Consider the following 16,009-nt stretch of genomic DNA (forward strand, 5'->3'; position numbering starts at 1 on the left):
TACTCTGCAACAAGAGAAGCCACCGCAATGAGGAGCCCACTCACCACAGCGAAGAGTAGCCCCGGCTCACCGCAACTAGAGAAAGCCTGCGCACAGTAACGAAGACTCAACGCAGCCAAAAAAATTTAAAAAATTTTAAAAAAAGGAGGTGGGACTTCCCTGGTGGCACAGTGGTTAAGAATCCGCCTGACAATGCAGGGGACATGGGTTCGAGCCCTGGTCCGGGAAGATCGCACATGCCGCGGAGGAACTAAGCCCGTGAGCCACAACTACTAAGCCCGCGTGCCACAACTACTGAAGCCGTGCGCCTAGAGCCCGTGCTCCGCAACAAGAGAAGCCACCGCAATGAGGAGCCCACTCACCACAGCGAAGAGTAGCCCCGGCTCACCGCAACTAGAGAAAGCCTGCGCACAGTAACGAAGACTCAACGCAGCCAAAAAAATTTTAAAAATTTTAAAAAAAGGAGGTGGGACTTCCCTCGTGGCACAGTGGTTAAGAATCCGCCTGACAATGCAGGGGACATGGGTTCGAGCCCTGGTCCGGGAAGATCGCACATGCCGCGGAGCAACTAAGCCCGTGAGCCACAACTACTAAGCCCGCGTGCCACAACTACTGAAGCCGTGCGCCTAGAGCCCGTGCTCCGCAACAAGAGAAGCCACCGCAATGAGAAGCCCGCGCACCGCAATGAAGAGTGGCCCCTGCTCGCCGCAACTAGAGAAAACCCGCCCGCGGCAACGAAGACCCAACGCAGCCAAAAATAAATAAAGTAGAAAAAAAAAAAAAGGAAGAGCCTGCCAGGTGTGGGCAGAGGAATAAGACCAAGAAGACGTTGGTCTGGGGCCCCCATCCCTCCCCACACCCAGCCGAGCCACAGCTCAGGATGGTAGAGGCAGCTGGTGGAGGGCAAGGAGAATCCCAGCTCTATACCGACATGCCGGGTGGCGCCTCAGGCTCCTCATTTAACCTCTCTGAGCCTCGTGATCCACATCTACAAAAAAGAGACCCCAAGTAGCTGTCTGGGCAGAGGTTTTTTGAAAATTAAGTAAGTTTGATGGATAAAACAGCATAGCGTGTTCAGGGCTCCGTGCACGGGCATTGCCCTGGCAAAGCAGGGATGGGTGGGCAGAGCCTCCCCCCACCACCCAGCACCCTTCCCTGCTCTCTCTTCCTGTTGCAATGCAGTGCCAGCTCCCCAGGAGGGGCTGGCAACCGCTGCTCCGGCTGCCGCCTGCGGGCCTGTGTCCAGGCCCAAACCAGCCCCAGGTACAGCTGCTTGCTTTCTTCCTGCCCCCCTTCCCTTCCCACTCACCAGCCCCCACTCCCCCATCCGTGCCTTTCCTTCTTCCTGCAGCAATTTCCCCGCCTCTCTTTGTGTCCCTTCTAGACATGGCTCCAGCCCCCTTGCTGGAAAAGGCTACAACGGAAACTTCTTCCTCAGATTCTCCTGTTGTGACAGCGCTCTCAGCCCCCTCCTCTTGGGCCCCTGGACTCCAAGAAGCCCTCCCACCCATGCACCCACCCCCTGCTCCTGAGGCTCAGCCTGAGAGGGGAGTGGGCACCTCACCAGAGTGGACACATCGCTGATTTAGGGAGCGGAGCTCAGGGAGCTGGCCTGACCTCCCAGCTCTGCTACAATCTCAGGTGGTGGTGAAATCTTCCTGGGTTTGGGTGTCTTTTCCCACAAACGTGGACCCAGTCACCACACTCCAGGCTCCTGTGCCACTGAGGCTGAGGTGACAGAAGCCCTGCCCGACCAGGGAGGTCAGTAGCATCCTCTCAGGGGCCCAGGCCCTTATTGCACCATCTCTTGGGAAAACACCTCCTGTAGCATCCCACTGTGGCCACCACTACCTCAGTGTAGGAGAAAACTCTAGCGAGTCTCACAGATGAGTGCTCACTGTCTCTCAGGCACTGAGCTTTGACCTTTATATGAAGTATCTCATTTAACCTTCACCACAACCTTTCGAGGTCAATATTATTGTTTCCCCCCATTTTACAGCTGAGGACACTGAAGGGCTTGCCCAAGGTCACGTGAAAGTCAGTGGTGGGATTGGAAGACGGCTCTAACTTCAAAGCTGACCCACTTTGATCACAATTCTTTCTCTGGACAGAAAATGTACAAACCCAGAAACAAAAACAAAAAACCCCAAACCCATATAAATAAAATCCCCTTCTTAACTGGAATTGATCTTATGCAAAGGAAAAGTCAGAGACTCTGGAAAGCCCCACCATTGTCACCTGAACATTAAGAAGTTCTGGGACTCGGTGGGCAAATAAGGGGTGGAAAACAGATCCGTATAATAAAAAGTGCATACAGGGACTGGAGCGGGTTAGCCCAGGGTCTGAATGCTGATTCTTCAATTTGCTGTCTGGGTGGCCATGAGCTGGGGAAGATACCTCTCTACGATTTGGTTTTGGGGTTTTCTCTTCCAGTGTAACCAAATGAGATCTTACTGAACTGACCCTCCCACAGATAACAACTGTTGACAAAACACACACACACACACACACACACACACACACTCAAGGCATTGGAGAGTGAATAAAAGCAAGTAGACTCTGGCAAAAGGGAACAACAAGGGAGAAGTTAACCATTTTTTATGGCTTTGAACTTGAGAGCAGACCATAGCCAGCACAGCACAGATGGAAAATCTGCAGTCTTTCTAGCTTGAAGAACCAAAGGACAAATTTCACATCAACCACAGGTACTAGAAAGTGAAGGCGGCAGCCTTAGCCAAAGAGGGAGAGCCTTAGGTCCTGTGCGTAAACTTGGTTCAAACCTCCAGTTGATCCTTGAACCACACATGCATGGAAGTGACTTCAGCTGAGGGGAGAAAAAGAAACTGAATTGAGATCTGGGCTGCCATCCAAAGAGCAGAGTTTGAAGTTAATTGCCTAATAAAACAAAATATCAACACATTTTGAGAATATAACAGAATCCAGAGCCCCTACAATGAAACATGCACAATGCCCAAGATACAATCCTTTTCCTTTACAGTTATGTTCTCAGACCACAGTGGAATTAAACTAGAAATCAATAACAGGAAGATAGCTGGAAAATCCCAAAGTATTTGGAGATTAAACAACGTACTTCTAAAGAACACACAGGTCAAAGAGGAAGCCTTAGGAGAAATTTTAAAATATTTTGAACTATATGAAAATGAAAGTACAAAATACCAAAATTTATTGGACGCAGCAAAAGCAGTGCTTTAAGGGAAATTTATAGCATTGAATACATGTAGTACAAAAAGAAAAGATCTAAAATCAATAATCTAAGTTTCTACTATAAGAAACCTTCCCATGACCTGTGGAAGAAACTAGAAGATGTTAAAACATGAGTTTAAACAAGAAAACAATTCTATTTAAAATTACATCAAAAAGAATTAAATACCTAGGAATAAAGTTAACCAAGGAGGTGAAAGACCTCTACTCTGAAAACTATAAAACATTAATGAAGGAAATTGAGGATGATTCAAAGAAATGGAAAGATATCCCGTGCTCTTGGATTGGAAGAATTAATATTGTTAAAATGTCCGTACTACCTAAAGCAATCTATGGGATATTACTCAGCCATAAAAAAGAGTGAAATTCTGCCATTTGCAACGATGTGGATGGACCTAAACGTATAATGCTTTGTGAAACGTCAGAGAAAGGCAAATACTCCATGTTATCACTTATATGTAGAATCTAAAAAACAAAACAGGGAATTCCCTGGTGGTCCAGTGTAGCACTTTGCGCTGTCACTGCCGTGGGCCCAGGTTCAATCCCTGGTGGAGGAAATAAGATCCCACAAGCCACTGCAGTGTGGCCAAAAATAAATAAATAAATAAAATTTAAAAAACAAACAAACAAACAAATGGATTTAACAAAACAGAAACAAACCCATTGACATGGAGAACAAACTAGCAGTTACCAGTGGGGGGAGGGGTGGGGGAAGCAGCAAGAGAGGGAAGGGGGTTAGGAGCTACAAACTACTGTGTATAAGATTAATAAGCGAGAAGGATGTATTGTACAGCCCAGGGAAATATAACCATTATTTTGTAATAACTTTAAGTGGAGTATAATCTATAAAAATACTGAATCACTACGTTGTACACCTGAAACTAATATAATACTGTAAATCAACTATACGTCAATAAAAAATAAAATCAAATAAAATTCCCCTGTAAATTAAAAGAAAAAAAAAACATGAAGAGTTTTACAAGAAAAAGAAAACTTCAGGGCTAGACAGGGCCTCAAACAGTGACTTTTCATGATGTCTCCACCATTTAATAGGTAAGAAAGCTGAGGTTAATAGCTAATGAAAATGGGCTTTGAAGTCAGGCAGCTCAGGGTTAAATCCTGGCTGTGTCGTAGCAGAGGGTCACTCTGGGTGATGGGCGGCTTTCTCACTGATGGTCGGTCCTTTGGCCTCTTCATCATCTCCTCTAGTCATGGGGAGCTCATTACCTCTCCCAGCAGCCCCCGCCACTACTGGGCCAATCTCCTTGATAGAAGGTTCTTCCCTGACTCAGTCCTGCTCTTCCTCAGTTTCACTTCTCCCCTGAGGGTCCTGTCGCACAGAACAGATGAGTGCCTTGTCCTCATGACAGCCTTCAAATGTTTAAAGACTGTATTCACCCTCCCCTCCCTTCCCCACCCCATCTTCTCTTCTCCCAGCCAAGAGCTCTAGCAAGCTCTTAAACTTTACTGACAATCACTATGTAGAAATCCAGGCTCAGAGAGGTGAAGTAACCTTCCCAAGTTCACACAGCTAAGACGTAAACAACCGTTTCTCTGAACCCATGATTGTCTAGGTCTCTCTGTGGTTCTAAGCTACCAGTACCTTTTTGTTAACTCTCTCTACCCCATATTAGTTTCCTGTGGCTGCCATAACAAATTACCACAAACTGAGCGGCTTAAAAACACAGAAATTTGTTCTCTCATAGCTCCAGAGGCTAGACGTCCAAAATCAAGGTGTTGGCAGGGCCCTGCTCTCTCTGAAGTCCCTGGTAGAGGGTCCTTCCAGCCTCTTCCTAGCTTCTGGTGGTTGTCAGCAAACCTCGGCATTCCTTGGCTTGTAGACGCATCACTGCAATCCCTGACTCCATCTTCACGTGGCCTCCTCCCTATGTGTCTGTGTTTTCACACTGTTCTTGCCTCCGTGTATGTCTCTGCCCTCAAATCCCTTCTTCTCATAAGGATACCAGTCACTGGATTTAAGATCCAATCTAATCCAGTGTAACCTCATCTTAATTTGATTATATCAGCAAAGATCTTACTTCCAAATAAAGTCACATTCACAGGTACCAGGGGTTAGGACTTGGACATATCTTTTGGGGGGACACTATTCAACCCCTCTACCACCAAATGTGGTAGAAAGCAATTCAGCAGAGGAAGCTGAACAGAAATTGCCATGCCTGGGGAGTAGGCTGTCCATGCTCAGGGGGTGATGGAGGGCTGGACGGGGTCCCATGGAGAAGGCCCAACTGCCCCGGGCTCAGAGACGGGAGCCTGGTGTGTGCTCAGTCACCAGACTGTCTTGTGCTTTTCCTGGCTGCTCCGTCTGTCTGTCCTCCAGCTGCTAGGAGGGATGGCGATGCAGGCAGAAGAGGAAGCCCAGGAGGGGAGGCCGGCAGCTCCTGGGCCTGTCCTGATCATTTGCAAGGAACTCTGTTCAGGTCACAGCGTTGCTCTGCAAGACACTCTGGGTTGTAGCTGCTGCCGAATTGACCTCATCGGTAAAGCAGCAGCTCAGTCTAGAGCCAAAGGATCCTTGGCAAGGGCTGGAAGGACGGGGAGGGAGGGCAATTTTTCTTTTTCTTTCTTTTTTTTTCTTTTTTGGTATCAGATTTTATTTTTTTTAATTTAATTTTTATTTTATATTGGGGTATAGTTGATTTACAATGTTGTGTTAGTTTCAGGTATACAGCAAAGTGATTCAATTATACGTATATATATCTCTATTCTTTTTCAGATTCTTTTCCCATATAGGTTATTACAGAATATTGAATAGAGATCCCTGTGCTATACAGTAGGTCTTTGTTGTTGATTATCTGTTTTATATATAGTAGTGTGTATATGTGAATCCCAAATTCCTAATTTATCCCTCCTGAGGAATTTTTCTTAAAAGAAAAGAGATAGAGGAAGACTCCCAGGGCAAAGAATGCAGTGTTTTCCTTTTACAGAGTCACCGACCAAATCCCAGTTCATAAGAAGGACAGACCTACACCTTATGATCTAAAAGAAGGGCCTCTGGGGACTTCCTTGTTGGCCCAGTGGTTAAGAATCCACCTTCCAATGCAGGGGACACAGGTTTGAGCCCTGGTCAGGGAACTAAGATCCCACATGTCGCGGGGCAACTAAGCCCAAACACCACAACCAGAGAGCCTGCACACCGTAACTAAGACCTGACGCAGCCAAATATAAATAAATAAATACTTTTTTTTAAAAAAGCTAATAAAAAACCAAAGAAGGGCCTCTGAATAGGGACTGCACGGTCCTTCCTGTGTGTAAGGCTATCCCTGGGGCAAGGTGGCTTTGTGCAAGGAGCCACTTGAAGCCAGGCAGACCGAGATTCAAGCCTTAACTCTGCCAGGTACCAGCAGTGTGACCTGGCGTGTCAGTTACCTCTCTATGTACCTTATGCCCCTACATCTGAAACAGAGTGGATTGAAAACCTTTTTTGTCTGCCTCTCTGGCTTCTGTGCCCCCATCTTAGAGCAACACCCCTTGATTTTCACTTAGAAGGTCCACCCCTCCCCTGCTCTCATCCATGAGGTTAGGGAGGGCACCACACCTCATTTCAGTGGTACATTTGGATGGGCTTGGAGCTTTCAGTAAGAGCCTCAACCATTGGGACGTCACCCCCCTCTGGTTGGAGTGACGGGCTCAAGGACATAAAAGTGACCTGAGCTGGGTTTTGGGGTGAGTGGCTGGGCTTTTGCAGGAGCTCCCAAAAAGAGGTCTCTGCTCTCCCACTGGCCTTAGAGCTCTAGGGATCTGAACCTGCAGCCAGATGGTGACTGTGAGAGGACCCACAGGGATGCTGGGGTGACAACATGGTGCCAACCTCAAGGTGAGAAGAAACAAGAGCCAGGGCAGTGTGGTCCAGGAGGCATTGTTGAATCTAGAGCCAGCCATGCCTGAAGCCAGATATGCCCCCTTAACCTTTCAGTCATGTAACCCAGTACGTTCCCTCTTTTGTTCAAGTCTCGAGTTGGGTCCCGTGTCATTTGGAACAAAAACATCCTAATCAACTTAGATTAATAATATTCATTTCAGCAGGTTACTGTAGGATTCAACAGAATTAGATCCTCAGATTGTGAGCTTTTTGAGGACAAGCTCTGTCATATCCATATGTGTGTTCCTAGTAGCTGACCCATAGCAGATGCTCAGATGTTTGTGGAATGAATAAATGTGCTTAAATGTCCCTAAAATCTTATAAGATTCTTAATAAATGTTAGTTAATATTATTATCCCAGCAAAGTTAATCTCATTATCTTTTCTTGTTCCTATTGTCCTACGTCTATGGCAATATGAAGAATGGCCATATTCTCTGCCAAGGATTAATTGGCTCCTCCAAATAATTAAATAATTAAGTTAGCAATATCTGTTGATGGCCTAGCATGTTCCAGGGTTGGCCAGTAAAAGTCCAGTGATGAACAAAAATGACACATAGAAACCGGTCTCGTGAAGTCTCAGCAACTATAAATTGTGTATGACAAGGTTACCATAGAGATAAATTTAAGCGCCCAGGGGACACAGAGCAGGGGCAGCTAACCCTGACTTGGAGGATTAGACAAGGCTTCTCAGAGGAAGTGTTGCTGGGGGCTGAAGGCTGAGGAGGGGTTACTATGGTAACTGGGGTAGGGTAGGAGAATGCTCAGGGGAGAGGAACCAGCCAGTGCAGAGGCGAGGAGGTATTAGAGGAACTCGGGTCAGCCTGGTTTGAGAGGAATGAGCCTGGGCTGTATGGCATTGATGAGGCTGGAAGGATGGAGGAGGCGCTCCCACAAACCATACTAAAGACTTTGGATATAGTCTTAGAGCAGAAGGAAGGCACTGAAGGGGTAAGAGGTGGGGTGGAGCATGTTCAGACTTGCAGTGTTGGAACACTCTGCTTGCCTGAAGTGTAAAGGATGGTGTTAAAGACCAAATGCTGGGAATTCCCTGTCTGTCCAGTGGTTAGGACTCCACACTTCCACCGCAGGGGCACGGGTTCCATCCCTGGTCGGGGAACTAAGGTCCCTCATGCTGCGCGTGGCGTGGTCAAAAAAAAAAAAAAAAAAAACTAATGTTTGTGTCCCCCCTCCCCCCAATTCATATATTGAAATCCTAACCCCCAAAGTGATGGTATCAGGAGGTGGGGTCTTTGGCAGGTGATTAGTTCACGAGGGCAGAACCCTCATCAAAGGGATTAGTGCCCTTATAGAACAGATCCCAGAGAGCTCCCTCGCCCCTTCTACCATGTGAGGACACAGAATATGGTCGTCCATGAACCAGGAAGCAGACCCTTACCAGGCACTGAATCTGCCAGCGCCTTGATTCTGGACTTCCCAGGCTCCAGAACAGTGAGAAATGAATTTCTGTTGTTTACAAGACACCCAGTCTCTGGTATTTTGTTACAGCAGCCGGAATGGGCTGAGATGGATGGGTTGTCCAGGCAGTACACCCAAGGTGGTGCAGAGGTCCGAGGGAGATGCTGGTGGCCTGAACCCAGGGAGAAGCAAAGGGTGGAGAGAATTGGGCTGATTCCACAGTTGTTTGGAAGTGATGGAGAGGATGTTGGGAAAGAGGGAAAGGGAAGACTCAAAAGGCAGTTGGGAGAACCACGTGGCTGTTTCCTGAGAAAGATCTGGACAGGAGAAACAGGGATGGCCATTCACGATTGCCGATTCCTTCCACTGCCGAGGAGAGCTCTGGCTCAGCCCATAACCATCCTGGGCTTTAGGGAGAAGCAGGGGAATGGCTGTGGCCCAGCTAGGTTTCCATGGAAAGAGCTGAGGTTGGGAGGGGGGACTGGCAGCCGCTGCCACACATGCAGGAACAAAAAGAGAGGGACGAAGAGAGGCACGCTCAGAAGGACAGAGAGAGAGACAGACAGCTGGGGAAACAAGCTTTTAAAAGTTCTGCTGCATTATCACAGTAATTCCCTGTATTGGTTTCCCAGGGGCTGCCATAACAAATTGCCACAAGTCTGATGGCTCAAAACAACGGAAGTTTATCCTCTCATAGTGTTAGAGGCAAGAAGACAAATCAAGGTGTTGCTGGGGTTATGTTCCCTCCAAAGTCTCTAGGGGAGAATCCTTCCTTGCTCCTTCCAGTTTCTGGTGGCCTCAGATGTTCCTGGGCTGCATCATTCCAATCTCTGCCTCCATCTTCATGGCCTTCTCTTCTCTCTGCCTATCTCTCCTCTGTGTGTCTCTTATTAGGATACTTGTCTTGGATTTAGGGCCCACCTGGATAATCCAGGATGATCTCACCTTTAGATGCTTAATTACATCTGCAAAGACCCTTTTTCCAAATCAGGTCACATTCACAGGTTCCAGGGGTTAGGATGTGGACATATCATATGGGAGGGCCACCATTTAACCCACTACTTTCCCTTCTAGTCTTTTCTCAAGGAACAACAATGAAGGTTTCAAATCACTTTTTTATTATTTTTTGTATTAGCTTTATTGAGATATAATTCACATAACATACAATTCAACACATTTAAAGTGTACAATTCAATGGTTTTTAGTACATTCACAGAATTGTTCAACGGCCACCACAATTTAAGAACATTGTCACCATCCCCCAAATGGTTTATTTCCCTTTAGTTGTCACCCTGCATCTCCCCATCTCCCACAGCCCTAGGAAACCACTATTTTATTTTCTGTCTCTAGGATTTGCCTATTCTGGGCATTTCATATAAATGGAATCATATGTGTTATTTTGTCACTGGTTACTTTCACTTAAGCATAATGTTTGCAAGATTCATCCATGTAGTGGCATGTTTCAGTATTTCATATAGGCAAATAATTTTCCATTGTATGGCTAGACCGTATTTTGCTTATCCATTCATCATGGACATCCTTGCAACGATGGACATTGCTCATCCATTCAATGATAGACATTTGAGTTGTTTCTACCTTTCGGCTATTATGAATAATGCTGTAATGAATAGTCATGTACAAGTTGCTGTATGGATATATGTTTACATTTCTCTTGGGTATATACTTAGGAGTGGAATTGCTGGATCAAATGGGAACGCTGTGTTCAACTTTTCGATGAACTGCCACATTGATTCCCAAAATGGCTGCACCATTTTACATTCCCACTAGAAGTATATGAGGGTTCTGATTTCTCCATGTCCTCACTAACACTTGTTATTATCTGTCTTTTCCATTACAGTCATCCTAGTGGCTGTGAAGTGGTACCTCATTGTAGTTTTGATTTGCATTTCCCTGATGACTAATGCAGTTGAGAATCTTTTTATGTTCTTCTTGGCCATTTGTATAGTGTCCTTAGAAAAATGTTTCTTTAGGTCCATTTCCCATTTTTTAACTGGGTTACTTATCTTTTTATTATTGAGTTCTAAATGTTCTTCATGTGTTCTAGATACAAGCCCCTTATCAGATAAATGATTTGCGAATATTTTCCTCCCATTCTATGGGTTGTCTTTCACTCTCTCGATAGTATCCATTGAAACACAAAAGATTTTAACCTTAATGAAGTCCAGTTTATCTATTTTTTCCTTTGGTCTCTTGTGCTTTGGGTGTCATGTCTAACCATTGCCAAATCCAAGGTCATGATTTACCCCATGTTTTCTTCTAAGAGTGTTATAGTTTTGGCTCTTATATTTAATTATTTTTATGCCTACTCAGTGTTTTGAATATAACACCTAAGAAGGATCCACAGGTGGCCAACCAAGTAAGCTGCAGCCATGCTTACTTGGGAAGGGCCCATGCAGGATTTGAAGAAAAGTTTCCCTGTGCCTTTCCTCCGCCTCCCCATCCTCATCCCTGGTGGTCCACACTCTGTGGGGTGATATCATCTGAGGAGGGAGCCCTCCTCATGGAAGAGAGTCCTGGAACACAGCTGAGAAGCCTGGTATAGATCTGCAGGGGTAGACACGAGCTATAGATCAAAACTGCAGGATGAGAGTGGAGGACCGAGAAGCTCGTTCTCCAGAATCCATTCCAAACTGAGAGAGCTGGAGCAGACTGCCAGTGAGATTGAGCCTGTGGTCAAAATTAAATAATCCACCCACCAGAATATCTGGACAAAGAAAGACAGGTAATGTCAAGCATCGGTGAGAATGTGGAGCAACTGAGACTCTCAAACCTTGCTGGTGGTAGCGACTGTTGTCAACACCACTTTGGAAAATGGCAAGTCTCTACTACGATAGAGCATACACCTTGCCTATGACCCAGCTACTCAACACCTAGGTAGATACCCAACATGAAGGTGCACACATGCCCCCCAAGACATGTACAAGAATGCTCATGAAAACACTAGTCTGAACAGCCCCCAACTGGAAACAACCCAAATGCCCATCAACAGCGGAATGAATAAATTATGGCATATTTGTGCCACAAAATATTATATAGCAATAAGGATAACTAAACCACAACATGAATAAATCTCATAAATACAGTACTAAGTAAAAGAAACCAGACTCAAAAAACTATATAATATATTATCATATTTATAAAAAATACAAGGCAGGAAAATTAATGGTGAAAAAAGCCAGAATAATGGTGACCCTTGGCGGGGGAGCAGTGCCTGGAAGAGGGCACAAGGAGGGCTGTTTACCTTCTCTTTCTTGATCTGGGTACTACTGACGTGGGTGTGTTCACTTTGAAAATTTGCCTAACTGTACGCTGATTATTTGCATTTGGGGGCATGTAGGTTATATCATGAAATTTACAACAAAAACAATGAAAAACTAGAACAAGCAGAAACTGGGTATAATGCTATGTTCAGGGATGGGGTGAGATAAATGTCGATTACAGCCGGCCCAGGCCCAGATCCTCATATGTGAGGACTGACACACTCCCAGCAGAGGGGGTGGATGCTGACAGCGGTGGGACCCTGCCAGGCAAATGTGTGGTAGGAAAAGGGCAAATTAACTAATAGTCCTCTTCTTTATTTCCTTCTCTCCCTCCTTCCTTCCTTCATTTATTAATTCACTCTTTTATTACAATCTCAGGACCCATTTATTGAGTAACCACATCAGCTACACCCTAGGTACACAAGCTAAGTAATATACAGCCCTTGTCATCGCAAAGCTCACAGTCCGATGCAGGAAGCAGATCCATAAAGAAATCAGTACAATCTAGAGGGAAAGGGGTCCTGATAGGCATCTGTCCAGGCAACAGCATGGCCAGATCAGGCTGACTGGGCACCAGGGGAAGGCAGGGGGACAGTTAGGGAAGGCTTCTCAAAAGAGGTGATACAGAACCAGGGGCCTTAAGCAGGCTACAGAGAGAGGATGCTCCTGGCAGAGGAAAGAGCCAGGCTGGCTCCCCTCCTGTTACACCAAAGTGGACCTGAGTAGGAGGTGAGTATGAAAAATTGGGGGGCAGGTCAAGAACCATAGAGAAGGGGCCTGGGGATAACTCCATGGTAGTGGATGATACAGGCTACTGTGTTCTTAACCGCTGGCTGGATAGGAGCCCAAAATGATCCTGGTAGCAAGAGGCTGAGATGATTTTCCAAGAAGTCATCTTCTTGCATTCGCACCTGTGAAGCACACAGATGCGCTACTCAGGGGTCCACGAAAACAGGGCAAAGATGCTCATCTGGCTGGGTGTGAGGCCATAGGGTGTGGTGGGGTCTGCAGGCCTTGACTCTTCCGAACTATCCACAAGCATTCAGATTCTGTTGTTTTCAAAATGAGGCATAGGACAAACGGAACAATCAGGTCCCTGAGTCCCATCCAGCGTGTGGCTGCCAATTTGCAGCCTCTGGACAAACTTATTTCCAAGGTGACTCCAGATTTAAAGAGTGATTTCAGTAATTTCGTGTGTGGGTGATGCAGTCACACAAGGTAAAGCGTCCTCTGAATTCCTTTGTCTCCTGACAGAGTCTCTCAGCAGACAGGGCCACCCTGGGAGCCTTTGTGCATCTTTCCCTGACTGTCAGGGGCAGAACTCAGAGGGATAGGTTCGTTGGTTTGTTTTTAATATTTATTTATGTATTTGGTTGCACCGGGTCTTAGTTGCGGCAGGTGGGCTCCTTAGTTGCGGCATGCAGGCTTCTTAGTTGTGGCATGCGAACTCCTAGTCGCGGCATGCACGTGGGATCTAATTCCCTGACCAGGGATCGAACCCAGGCCCCCTGCATTGGGAGCACAGAGACTTAACCACTGCACCACCAGAGAAGTCCCCCATATTTTTTATATACTTGTTTATGTATTTGGTTGCACCGGGTCTTAGTTGCAGCAGGGGGGCTCCTTAGTTGCAGCTCGCCAGCTCCTTAGTTGTGGCATGCGAACTCTGTGCACGTGGGATCTAGCTCCCTGACCAGGGATGGAACCCGGGCCCCCTGCATTGGGAGTGCGGCGTCTTATCCACTGTGCCACCAGGGAAGTCCCCAGAGGGACTGGTTTTTAATTGCGGAAAAATACTGGCGATCATAACAGATCTTGATCCAGGTTCTGGAAAATCCCAGAGGCCAAGAGCCTTGGATGCACAGTTGTCCCATGACCAGGGCAGGAAGAATTTTGGAATTTGTGGGACAAGTCATCTTCCTCTCTGGGAAGACCTATTTTGTGCCAATTATTGGGCTGGTCCCTAAGCCCATGTCATCTTTATAACAATGTCTTAGGCTGTTTATTATGATTATCCTCATTTAACAGAGGGGCAGAGAGGTTCAGTGACCTGCCCAAGGTCTCACCATGGCAAGCAGCAGAGCCATTGCAGCTAGAACTCCACATAGCCCCGAGCCCACTCTAAGGCAACCACATCCGTGAGGATGAGCCTGTGTCTAGTCCAAGGCTCAGAGAGGGGAGGTGACTCATTTAATGCCACACAGCTGGCAAGTTAGTACATTATTATCATGCTCCATTTATTCTTTCAAAAATTTTTCTTGAGGATCTGCTATTTATTCAACAACTACTTTCTGAGCACCTGCCTGACACTGCCCTAGGCTCTGGGGACACAACAGGGAACACAACAGACAATAATCCCAGCCCTGGCTGAGCTTACATTCCGGAGGGGAAACAGTGAACAAATCCTGAAGTAAGTCAGGTGAGAGACGGGGAATACAGTGGAAGAAAGTAAATCAGGGAAGATAGGCAGGGTGTGTAGGAGGTGTGAGGGTTGCTGGGTTTAATAGGACTCATTTATTAAGCCAGGGCTCACGTCCTCACTTCCTTGGGTTTTATCTCAAAGGTCACCTTCTCAGTGGGGCCTTCCCTCACCTGCTTTTCATCTCACCTGGTGTGTGGAGACAGACGCTACAGAGCAGGAGCAGGGGGGCCAGTCAGGAGGCCATCACACTGACCCAGGTAAGAGAAGACCGGACTCACCCACTCACCACAACTAGAGAAAGCCCACGCGCAGCAGCGAAGACTCAGCGCAGCCAAAAGTAAGTTAAAAAAAAAAAAAAAAGGACGGGGCTCAGTCGGGGTGGCAGCAGCAGAGGTGCAGAGAAGTAGGTGGATCCCAGGCATATTTTGAAAGTAGAGCTAACAGGATTTGTTGATGGATTGGGCATGGCAAATGAGACAGAGCAATGATGATATCAAAGTTTTGCACCGAGGGACTTCCCTGGTGGCGCAGTGGTTAAGAATCCGCCTGCCGATCCAGGGGACACGTGTTCGATCCCTGGTCTGGGAGGATCCCACATGCCGCGGAGCAACTAAGCCTGTGCGCCACAACTACTGAGCCTGTGCTCTAGAGCCCACAAGCCACAACTACTGAAGCCCACACGCTCTAGGGCCTGCGTGCTGCAACTACTGAAGCCCGCGTGCCTAGAGCCCATGCTCCGCAACAAGAGAAGCCACCGCAATGAGAAGCCTGAGCGCCGCAAAGAAGAGTAGCCCCCGCTCACCGCAACTAGAAAAAGTATGAGAGGAGATGGTTTGGGGGAAAGTCAGAAGTTCAGTGTTGGGCATGTTAGTTTGAGATACCTCCTGGGTTTCCGAGTGGAGATGCTGAGGCAGCACGGTGCTGGGGACTGTGGGGAGGAGTCAGGACGTGGGAGGATGTCCATGAACCTAAAGCGCTCTCCAGATAGTTGGGAAGGCCGGACACTCTGGTGAACCTCCCTGGGGCCTCTTGATTCCAGCAACACCCTGACATCAGGACACTCTGATGTCCCTCATGGTGGCCTCCAAGACGGCCCCAGTGGTCCCCACTTCCTGGTATTCACGCTCTTACACATTCTCCTCCCACACAGAATAGGGCTGAACTGTAACAAATAAGAGATGGCAGAAATGATGGTTTGTGATGACCAAGACTAGGTCATAAAAGAAATCATGGCTTCTGCTTTGCTTTCTCTTGGGTCCCTTGCTCTGGGGAAGTAAGCTGACATGTCAGGAGGACACTCAAGCATGCCTGTGGAGAGGTCCATATGGCAAGGAACTGAGGCCTCCTGCCAACAGCCATGAGAATGACCCATCTTAGAAGTGGGTCCTCCAGTCCCACTTCAGTTGACTTCAGTTGACTGCAGGCCTGGCTGATAGCTTGACTGTAACCTCATGAGGAATCCTGAGACAGAACCACCCAGATAAGGTGCTGCCAGATTCCTGACCCACAGAAACTGTGTAAGATAATGACCTTAGATTGTTTTAACCTGCTAGGTTTGGGGGTAATTTGTTACACAGCAATAGATAACTAATACAAAAAAAAAATTTTTTTAATGCCCAGAAGGGCAAGGCAGGCACTTTTGTAACTTACCCAAGTTATTAGTTATCTGCTGGCTGACCCTGATGAGCGAGGCAGCTGTCCCACCTGCCACTGCCCAGCTGTCCCAAGACCATCCTGTGGCTTCTGAGACTCCTGGGCCAGGTTTGTGCTTAGCATCTCCACAAAGA

At 47.0% G+C, this 16,009-nt stretch overlaps 1 long non-coding RNA gene across 1 annotated transcript in view; it reads left to right on the plus strand.

The window, feature by feature from the left end:
• Window positions 1-14,502, plus strand: part of LOC114484839 (uncharacterized) — a 39,374-nt gene extending 24,872 nt beyond the window's left edge. The window contains exon 3 of the long non-coding RNA XR_003678203.1: window positions 14,364-14,502. This is a non-coding gene — a long non-coding RNA (uncharacterized lncRNA). The remainder of the gene's footprint in view (window positions 1-14,363) is intronic.
• The last annotated feature ends 1,507 nt before the right edge of the window (window positions 14,503-16,009 follow it).

The sequence above is a fragment of the Physeter macrocephalus genome, unplaced genomic scaffold, assembly GCF_002837175.3.
Source record: "Physeter macrocephalus isolate SW-GA unplaced genomic scaffold, ASM283717v5 random_85, whole genome shotgun sequence".
NCBI lineage: Eukaryota > Metazoa > Chordata > Mammalia > Artiodactyla > Physeteridae > Physeter > Physeter macrocephalus.